We start from the raw sequence: 11,617 nt of genomic DNA, 5'->3' as shown, positions 1-11,617 counted from the left end.
TTTCGAAGGATGCAATTTGTTATTGTAGATGTGGATGATCGAGAACTTGTGCCATCATCCTCAGTATATGAGCTATAGATCTACAAACGAAGGTTGCATTGAAGGATATAACACGAGGGTTTCAGGGCTCAAATTGCCAGAAGGGTCTGAAGACTGGGTATCTTGCCTTCGCGCCATCACAGCAGCATGAATAGGGTGGACATTGGGTTGGCTTCCTGTTGAAGAAATTGTGTACATGCCCGCCACGGGTCCTTACTTCCTCTTAATAGGACTCCGAGGCATTCAGCCTTATGCGCCTTACCGGGTGATGAGGCAGTTATGGAGGTGTCAGGTGGTACACCCAGATGAGGATCTCAGTATTTATGCAATTGAGGTTGGTACCAACGGCCAATTTCATGAAGAAGACGTTCGTTCTATATGGAATGAATGCCAATATTTAACGGTAAACACTCGAGTGCGCGACCTATTCAGAGGTGAAGTCTCACCGGCTTATATCGCCTGGTACAGGAAGAGAGATGTTGTAAGAGATGAGCCAGAACGACCAGCCAAAAAACCTCACATTCAAGAGTTCGTTGAGGCGTCGCAAGAACCGTGGGACTGGTTGGCCAAAGAGCGCAAATACCGGGCCGAAATAGGCAAGCTGAAACAACAGATTAAGGATCTGAAATTTGAGAAGAAGGTGCAAGTTGCTGCTGATGAAGGAGAGAAGAACAAATTAGCTCGGGAAAGCGAGATCCTCAAAGCTCAAATCCGAGAAATGAAAATAGTTGCCAGAAACCCGAAAAGAAGCCGGGCTGATGAAAAGCTCATAAACGGTCTGAAGAAGAAAGCCCTCGAGTATCAAGAAGACCTGGAAAAATCTAAAGCTGGTCTAGCAAGAATCCAGGTGAAATGGATAAAGAAGGCAGAACAGCGAGCATGGTCTATGCAACAAATAAAGAGGGACGACGAAAGGAGCATCGCTCTATTGAGAGAAACAATATCCACTCTCGAAGAGCGGATCTTTAGACAAGCCCGAGATGCCAGAGCAGATAGGAAGCACTACTATGATCTAATGGCCCGAATGGAGAAACAAATGAATGAGTTTCAGGATCAACTCCTTTACAACGCTCAAATGCTGGGGATGCGGAATCAACAAATAAAGCGATTGCTTATGGAAAGGGACAAAATCAAGGGAAGAATCGATGATATCGGGCACTACATCACCATAAAGTGCCTAGCTTGTGAAGATATGCCCCGCACCACCTTCCTTGCTTCAATAATGATTTATGTCCACCAGATCATGGAAGATTTGAAAGATCTGCAAAGGGGCCTTGCACCAAAACCCGTGGCGAGGCCAAACGACGCCCCGCGGGCGCCAAAATTCAAAACTCTGAAACATTCATAGTTTGAGTATGTATTTTCCTTGTCTTCAGAGTCTGTTGTCCGTCAGAGTTTGTATTTCCCTTTTTGGCATAAAAGTCTGTAGTCTGTATCAAGTTTGTCAATTTCCTTTCAAAAATGTTTTATCTTGTAATAAAACGTTTTGCTAGTAAAGGTTGAAAAATCCAAAAATGGTGTCTTTATTTTCCGCACTTGGGGCAGAACTACGCCCGGTCTGATTCATGTGGGGACATGATACGTAGGCAATCCACATAAGATTCGACCACCACTAAAAAGAAAAAAGAAAAGGCAAAGTGAATAAAAGAAAGGAAAAGAAGGACATAAAAAAAGAGATAAAGAAAGTAAGCCGGAATGACGCATGCAGTCGAAGCAAAGACATGTTGAAAATGGTTAAACTGCCTAGGAACATTGCATCCCCAACGTGAAATTGCAATATGTGTTAAACTCTAACGCTAACAAGTTTGTTGTTGATCCAGAGATTTCGAAACAGTTAGCTCATTAGAACGTTCTGGCAGATTACCATTACCACACAAGATCTAAAAGGTCCATTCCGGAAAATATGTCTGGTTCGGACAAAAGTGTTGAGGAGGAAAAGACAAAGATGCAAATGATGAAGGAGGAAGTAGACAGGTTGAGACAAGAGATAGCTGGGATGCACCTAGCCTGGGCTAGGAGACAAACATCATCAATCCTTCCCCCTACTCCTACCCTCTCACCGGCTCGGACTCCGGAACACCCTCCCACTGGTCCATCAACGAGTTTCCCCATTGCCCAATACTATCAAGGGGAAACTTCCTATAATCCCCAAGCTCCACCACCCAAACAAAATCCTCCTCCACCAACTGTTCCTGTTTTCATGGCACCTCCACCCGCCACATTGCAAAAATTAGCCGATGAACCAGTGTTTCAGGTTCACGACAACCAATACTATCCTCCAGAACTCACCTTCAAAGCACCCGAGCCATACACTTACACCCCTCACCTTCAGCTCCCGGCAGAAACTGAGAGGCTGGCTAAGGATCCGGAGCAAGACGAAGTGCTTCGTAAAGTGAAAAGTCTGGAGCAATCCTTCAGGAATATGCATGGATTGGGCAGCCAAGTTAGTGTGGCCTACAAAGATCTGCGTCCCTTCCCCAATGTTCAATTGCCGGCAGGTTTAAGATGCCAAAGTTTGATCTATATGAGGGACATGGTGATCCCATGGCGCATCTACGAGGTTTCTGTAGTAAGATGAGAGGGACAGGTGGAAAGGATGAGCTGCTGATAGCTTATTTTGGTCAAAGTTTAAGCGGGTCCGCACTAGAATGGTACACGAGGCAGGATCCTAGCAGGTGGTATACCTGGGACGATCTAGCACAAGTGTTTGCAGGTCATTTTGAGTATAACCTTGAGATCATCCCCGACCGTCTCACACTGTTAAAACTTGAGAAAAAGCCTGGAGAGAGCTTCAGGGAATTCGAATTCCGTTGGAGAGAACAAGTAGCAAGAGTCGATCCACCAATGAGGGAAGGTGAAATGGTGGACTACTTCTTACAAACTTTGGAGCCAACTTACTTTGGTCACCTGGTGACGTCAGTTGGTAAATCTTTCAATGAAGTAGTAAAAATGGGCGGTATGGTTGAAGAGGGACTCATGTCCAACAAGATAATGAGCTATTCGGCAATCAAGGCCATAACTCAGGCTATCCAAAGCGGCACGGGAGCTGTGCTCGGGAAAAAGAAGAGAGAGGAGGTCACAACAGTCGAAGCAGGTACTTGGTCCAGATCTAGAGGTCCTTCCCCTCACTACCAACCCAGACCCCATTACCTAAATTACCCACACACTCCATACAACCCTCCACAACCCTATTATCCACCATAAGAACCACATTTCTCCATCCATCATACCCAAACTTACACCCAGCCTCCGGCTCGCCCACAATGGCGTGCGCCGTTTCCCCAGAATACATATCCACCTCCACAAAACACATACCCACCTCCGCAAAGCACATATCCACCACTAAGGGCCTACAGGATTCCTTCGGGGCCAGGCTTCCGCGGAAATCAGGCTTTTAGGAATGAAAGGGTGCACAGGCAGAGAACATTCACTCCGCTGGGAGAAACCTATACTACTCTGTTCCACAAATTGAGGCAATTAGGTCTATTGAGTCTGGTTGAGCCCAAATTGCCAAATCCCCTTCCCAAAAATCTGGACCACTCGGTAAGTTGTGAATATTGTTTGGGGGCTCCCGGGCATGATACTGAGAAGTGATGGAAGTTGAAGACTGTCGTACAAGATCTTATTGACAAAAATAGGATCGAGGTTCAGGCACCAGAGGCACCCAACATCAATGAGAACCCACTGCCGGTGCACCATGAGGCCCACATGATCGAACTAGTGCACGAAGGAGGGAAGCCCAAGAAACCCTCACAAACGGTGATGATGATTCGTGCCAGTCCAAACGAAAAACCGACTAGTGGAAAGGCAGTGTCACAGTTGGGAAGGGTAGATGACAAGCCAGTTGTGGTAATGGGGAAAGGTGCGTCTGTTGTTGCGAAGAAGCCGGAGCCGGTTAGGGTAGTGCTGCAGGGAGTACCAAGCACACCAATGTTAGTTGTGAAGGCGGCCCGCGTAGAACCAGTTGCCGATAACAAGTGAGAAAGCTGTGCCATAGAGCTACAGTCAAGTGACGGTGATGCATAAGGGGAAGGAGGTTGTGGAACAAGTATGCGAGGCCTAGGGGTTAACTCGTTCGGGAAGGTGTTTTGTTCCCGCAGAATTGAGAAGGGCCAATCCTATACCAACAAAGAAGCCAGTGACGGATGAAGAAACAAAGGAGTTTTTGAAGAAGATGAAGGCGCAAGACTACTCCATCGTGGAGCAGTTGAGGAAGACCCCGACACAGATCTCATTGTTATCCTTGTTGATCCATTTAGATGAGCATCGCCAGGTATTGATGAAAATCCTGAACGAAGCCCACGTTCCAGATAAGATCTCTATGAACCATTTGGAGAAAATAGCAAACAAAATTTTTGAGGTCAACAGGATCACTTTTTCAGACGATGAGTTGCCCGTGGAAGGTATAGAACATAATAGGGCCCTCTATTTGACTGTGAAGTATGAAGACTCAGTAGTCGCCCGAGTATTGATTGATAATGGATCCAGTGCCAATATCTATCCTTTGGCCACATTGAACAAACTGAAGGTCGATGGTGACCGGATTCACAAGAACAACATCTGTGTTCGAGGGTTTGATGGTGGTGGTACAAACACAGTGGGTGACATCATACTAGAGTTAACAATTGGTCCAGTCGAGTTCACCATGGAGTTTCAAGTGTTAGACGTGGCAGTGTCATATAATCTTCTGTTGAGACGACCCTGGATCCACGCCGCCAAAGCAGTGCCTTCTACACTTCATCAGGTGGTCAAATTCGAATGGGATAGACAAGAGATTGTGGTACACGAGGATGATGGTACAGGCACCGTTAATGATGCCATTGTGCCCTTCATAGAAACCGACGATGACAAGGGCCCATGGGTTTACCAGGTTTTTGACGCAGTCTCAGTAGACAAAATTCCCAGGGCGGGGGCCCTCCATTTCCCAGAATAGCAGCTACAACCTTCATGATAGCCTCGGAAATGTTAAACAACGGGTTTGTACCAGGAAAAGGTTTAGGGGCTGATCTTCAGGGTATTGTTCAACCGGTTTCTTTGCCTAAAAATCTGGACACTTTTGGGTTGGGGTTCAAGCCTACAGCGGTGGATGTGAGATGAGCCAGCAAGTTGAAGAAAAGAGGCTGGGTCCTTCCAAAGCCAATCCCATGCCTGTCCAGATCTTTTGTCAGGCCAAGCATCAAAAAGCAATTGATGTCCAAAGTTCTCGGACCACTGATTGGGCCGGATGGAGATTTGAATGAAGGATTTGAAAGGTTGTTCGCTGATGTCAACATGATAGAAGCTGGAGAAGGTTCCAGTAAGGCAGACATACAGTTTGTGGGGCCTAGGGCCAATATCAACAATTGGATGGCTACTCCCCTTCCTGCTCGGAGGGAGTCTTGGTAGTGGACTCTGATTTTTCTTTCTTGCCTTCGGATTATTCCAGGGTTGTAATCCAGATTTATTTTTATTGTGTTCATCAAAGTGTGAAACCTTGTTATCCCGTAATTCAATAAAATTAAAAAGGTTTCTTCTTCATTCCTTATTTTATTTTAATTATTGGTCTTCTTCTTTTCTTTTTCTGTACAGTTCTCTTCATACTGGTCTTAATGACATGGCGTGCATAAGGAATTCTCAGTCCAGTCTTAAAAATCAATCTGATTCTGAAATGATAGTTCAAGAAGTAGATTGCGATTACGAATCAGAGTATGATGATGAGGATGAAGCGTTCGAAGAAATTAGTAAGGAGTTAATTTACTTCGAAGAGAAACCCAAACCCAATCTGAATGACACAGAAGCCGTCAATTTAGGGGACACAGACAATATCTGAGAGACTAAAATAAGTGTCCACCTCGAGCTAAAAATTCGGGAAGAGTTAATCAAAACACGCATTGAGTACAAAGATGTTTTTGGATGGTCATATGATGACATGCCAGGGTTAAGCACTGATTTAGTGGTCCACAAATTGCCCACTGATCTAGCGTTCCCTCCCATCAAGCAAAAGTTGAGGAAATTCAAAACTGATATGAGTGTGAAGATTTAAGAAGAGGTTACCAAACAGTTGGATGCAAAGGTTATCCGGGTCACCCGATATCCTGTTTGGTTGGCTAATGTCGTGCCTGTGCTGAAGAAGGACGTCAAGATCAGAGTATGCGTCGATTACTGCAATCTCAACAAAGCAAGTCCGAAGGATAACTTTCCACTGCCCAATATCCATATTTTGATCGATAATTGCGCCAAGCGTGAGATCGGATCTTTTATGGATTGCTATGCTGGGTATCATCAGGTTCTAATGGATGAAGAAGATGCAGAAAAGACGACATCCATCACACCCTGGGGAACTTATTGCTACCGGGTAATGCCATTTGGTTTAAAGAATGTTGGGGCAACCTATATGAGGGCAATGACTACTGTGTTTCATGACATGATACACAAGGAGATTGAGGTATATGTAGATGATGTGATCATAAAATCAAAGCATCAATCCGACCACGTCAGGGATTTGAGGAAATTCTTCCAGAGGCTTCGCAAGTACAACCTCAAGCTCAACCCCGCCAAATGTGTATTTGGTGTTCCATCCGGAAAACTGTTGGGATTCATAGTCAGTCAGTGAGGCATCGAGCTGGACCCATCAAAAATCAAAGCCATACAAGATTTTCCCCCTCCGAGGAACAAGACTGAAGTGATGAGTCTGTTAGGAAGGCTGAACTACATCAACAGGTTTATTGCTCAGCTCACGATGACTTGTGAGCCTATTTTCAAGTTGTTGAGAAAGGACGTTGCGATCAAGTGGAATGATGAGTGTCAAGAAGCATTTGACAAGATAAAAGGTTACTTGACAAACCCACCTGTGATGGTTCCGCCAGAACCAGGGAGACCTTTGATTCTTTACTTGACAGTCTTGGAAAATTCATTTGGATGTGTACTGGGGCAGCATGACGTCACCGGCAGGAAGGAGCAGGCCATCTATTATCTTAGCAAGAAGTTCACAGCTTATGAGGTTAAGTACACTCACCTGGAAAGGACATGTTGCGCCTTAACTTGGGTGGCACAGAAGTTGAAACATTATTTGTCATCCTACACTACTTACCTCATTTCACGCTTGGATCCATTGAAGTATATCTTTCAAAAGCCTATACCGACAGGCAGACTAGCAAAATGGCAGATTTTGCTCACAGAGTTTGATATAATCTATGTGACTCGGACTGCGATGAAAGCTCAGGCATTGGCCGATCATTTGGCCGAGAACCCGGTCGATGAAGAATACGAGCCATTGAGGACATATTTTCCTGATGAAGAAGTGATGTATATAGATGAGTTGGAAATGACCAAGGAACCAGGTTGGAAGCTCTTCTTTGATGGAGCCGCAAATGCGAAAGGAGTTGGAATAGGAGCGGTACTTATCTCTAAAATAGGTCATCATTATCCTGTTACGGCACAACTACATTTCTATTGTACCAATAACATGGCTGAATATGAGGCATGCATTTTGGGTTTAAGGTTAGCTGCAGACATGGATGTCCAGGACGTCTTGGTCTTGGGAGACTTGGACCTCCTGGTGCATCAGATTCAGGGTGAATGGGAAAAATGGGATTTAAAGCTTATACCATATCGACAATGTTTGCATGATCTGAGCAAGCGATTTCGATCAGTGGAGTTCAGACACATCCCAAGAGTTCATAATGAGGTTGCCGATGCTTTGGCCACTTTGGCATCGATGTTGCATCACCCAGACAAAATTCATGTCGACCTATTGCATATTCAGGTTCATGATCAACATGCTTATTGTAATATGATAGAGGAAGAAATGGATGGTGAACCATGGTTTTATGATGTCAAGGAGTACCTCAGGATGGGGATATACCCGGAGCAGGCCACCGGAGATCAAAAGAGATTCATTCGGCGATTGGCAAATGGTTTCTTCCTTAGTGGAGGAGTGTTGTACAAAAGAACCCCAGATTTGGGATTGCTGAGATGTATAGATGCTAGTCAAGCCACGACAGTTATGACAGAGGTACATGCTGGAGTTTGTGGGCCACATATGAGTGGATATGTGTTGGTGAAGAAGATTCTCCGAGCAGGGTACTATTGGCTCACTATGGAGCGTGATTGTATCAGTTTCGTGCGGAAATGCCATCAGTGTCAGATACACGGAGATCTGATTCATTCTCCGCCGACAGAATTGCATACAATGTCAGCACCATGGCCATTTGTTGCCTGGGGCATGGATGTCATTGGACCTATTGAGCCGACAGCTACCAACGGTCATAGGTTCATTCTGGTGACCATTGATTATTTCACTAAGTGGGTTGAAGCTAAAACTTTCAAGTCGGTAACCAAGAAGGCAGTGGTAGATTTTGTTCATTCCCATATCATCTGTAGATTTGGGATCCCAAAAGTGATCATCACGGACAATGGTGTTAATCTTAACAGCGGTTTGATGAAAGAAGTATGTCAGCAGTTCAAGATTACACACCGCAATTCTACCCCATATCGTCCCAAGGCGAATGGAGCAGTTGAAGCAGCCAACAAAAACATAAAGAAGATACTTCGGAAAATGGTAGAAGGTTCGAGGCAATGGCATGAAAAATTACCATTTGCATTGTTGGGTTATCGCACTACTGTCCGTACTTCGATAGGGGAAACTCCTTATTTGTTGGTATATGGAACTGAAGCAGTAATACCGGCGGAAGTTGAAATTCCATCCCTTCGGATTGTCACTGAAGCTGAGATTGATGACGACGAGTGGGTCAAAACCCATTTGGAGCAGTTGAACCTGATTGATGAAAAGAGATTGGCAGCTGTGTGTCATGGCCAGTTGTATCAAAAGAGAATGGAAAGAGCATACAACAAAAAGGTGCATCCCCGAAAGTTTGAAGTGGGCCAGCAAGTGCTGAAACGCATCCTCCCACATCAGGCTGAGGCAAAGGGCAAGTTCGCCCCGAATTGGCAAGGGCCATTCATTGTAACCAGAGTGTTGTCCAATGGCGCTTTATGTTTAAAAGATATCGAAGGGAAATGCGTCGACATGGCTATCAATTCTGACGCAGTTAAGAGATATTATGTATGATTTCTTTTGATTGTAATTGTTGTTTGCTTGTACTTGGCATTTATCGGATAATGAAATGACGGAGGCAATTCTTTCTTCTATCCAAACACTTTAACTTTTGCTTCCCCTTTTGAGATTTATTTGTTTTTTCATACCCCTCTTTTGGAATCATTAATGAAAATGAAAGAAAAGAGAAGAGAAAAATAATGATAATAAAGACAAAAGAAAGGTAACAAGAAAAACAAAGGAATTGGGAACTACGTTTGACCTGATTCCTCAAAGAAGGATACGTAGGCGCCTCACGACTCGGTCATAGTGTAACATAGTGTGCATAATGTAACAAAAAATAAAAATCCCTAAGCAAGAAAAAACCGGGGCAGAAGGTTGTGTTTGTAATTTTGGAAAGAAAGTTTGATTCCAAGAGTTGTACTGTTTTACCATCACGAAAACCCATATTGATGTCCAAAAAAGACCTCCCGATCAGTATTCGAGAAGTGCCAAGTTATGCATACGGAAGTCGGGGATAGCACCCCGATTCCCAACAGAGAAGAGGATCATGGACTAGAAATGAATTGATAGCCGGAAAGAATCCCCAGCAGAGAGAATCACATCGGTAGCACTCCAATCCCCAGCTGAAAAATAAAATAAAATGAGAGAGTCTTATTGGTAAAAAACTTCACAGGCACCATAAGGAGACGGGAGTTGAGAGAAATGAGAGAGTCTTATTAGTGAAAATCCCTCGAAGGGCACTATGAGACGACAAGGCAAGATTGGCGGAAAGGGTCCACATTTGGTAAAGAGTTGAGTGCTTGTTTATCCCCAGCAAGATGAGGCCGTCCGAAAGATTGATTGATACAAATAGACTGGGTTGATTAGTCCGGAATGCACGACATGATCGTTTGGGATCGGTTATATCATTCAGATAAGTCCTTTTCTTTCTTTTTCCCCAGCATTTGTTCAGAAAGACTTCTTTTTTTTTTTATTTTTTGAAATCATCACTTTTTCATATCTTGGTTTAAAGACTTTACCTCCCTAGCAGTTTGTTTTTGAAAAGGATTCTCAGAGCTTACTACCGGTTGCCAAAGTGGTGCAAAGCAAAATGCGAATAGGATAGGCCAAAGATAAGGCGACAAAGCGAAAAGAAGTTGGTCGAAAGACCAAATGATGAGTGGGTCTAGATCCCAAGAGGACCAAATTTCCAGGGGAAGTTGGAGAAAAACGGAAAGGCAACAGTTAAAAGGTTATGAGGATCCCCAACAGATTTGCGAGATACAGGAACAACTCCAACAGATTCTTGACCAAGTTCCGCAATGTTCGGATAACACAGAGCGAGGAAAAAGGCAAAATAACCATCCCCAGCAGGAGTATCATCCTTAGCAAATAATATCATCCCCAGCAAGTTTTGTAATAAAACGCAAAGCAGGGAAAGGGAGAAGAAAAAAAACCATCCCTGGTAGGAGTGGCACGACCACTCACCACGTTTTAAACTAACAAATTTTCCTTTGATTTGAAGCAGGGAAAGGAAATATTATTGACAGTAGGAAGACATGGCCACAAAGAAGATTATCAAACTGGGGTGTCATACCTCCTTTTTGCGCGCCCAGCCCCGAAGGGTAAAATGCGCGAGGGGGAGTTTTTCCATTTTAAGTGACAATATTCGAAATGACATTATTTATTTAATTCAGAGTCGCCACTTGGGAAAGGTTTGGCTTTTGGTGTCCCAAGTCACCGGTTTATCTTGAATCCCAAATCGAGGAAATTTTCGATTTTTCCAAATGAAGTCTGCGAACCAGAAATTCTAAGTAAGGAATTCTGTTGACCCGAGGGAAGGTGTTAGGCACCCTCGAATCCCGTGGTTCTAGCACGGTCGCTTAAATTGTTATAATGGCTAAATATCTGATTTAAATACATGTTGTGACTTATGTGCTTTTATTAAGTTTAAACCGCTTTTATTATTATCATTTATTTTTTATAGAATTGCAACGTCGTGATAATGCATCTCGAACCACGTCACAATCAATGCACCCGTAGTTGTTAACACATTTCGACTCCGTTGAGATTTGAATTTGGGTCACATAAATGCGCACCCGAGTTTAAGAATGTAATTTAATTAAGTCGCGCCTAAAGAGTCTAACGCGTTATTATCTTTGGGGAAGGCAGTGAAATTCACTAAACATCCCATCCCAAGAAATTTAAATATTTATTACAACTAATTATTGAAGGCCCCGTAATTTGTATTTATACTTGGTGAGGCTCGTCTCATTTTTTGAAAGGATAAACCTGCAACGACTACATTTTTCTATTATCTTTGTCTCTAAAAATGGAAGAAAGAAAATACATGCTAATTAAATTACATGCTTGGCCAACTTTGGATTCTTGTTAATTACCAGATTAATTATTTACAAGGTGGAATTGTTTCGTGCCTTATTCCGTGGGCGAACATGCTATTAATTTGCTAAAGAAAATTTCATACAAGATTAATAAAATTCTAAATTCACGCTACTCATTCTTTAAGTTGAATTCAAACTAACTCATTCAAGCGAAACCAAT

This window comes from Nicotiana tabacum, chromosome 10 (assembly GCF_000715075.1).
Source record: "Nicotiana tabacum cultivar K326 chromosome 10, ASM71507v2, whole genome shotgun sequence".
In the NCBI taxonomy this organism is placed as follows: domain Eukaryota; kingdom Viridiplantae; phylum Streptophyta; class Magnoliopsida; order Solanales; family Solanaceae; genus Nicotiana; species Nicotiana tabacum.
The sequence above is the reverse complement of the archived record's forward strand: the minus strand, read 5'-3'. Positions refer to the sequence as shown.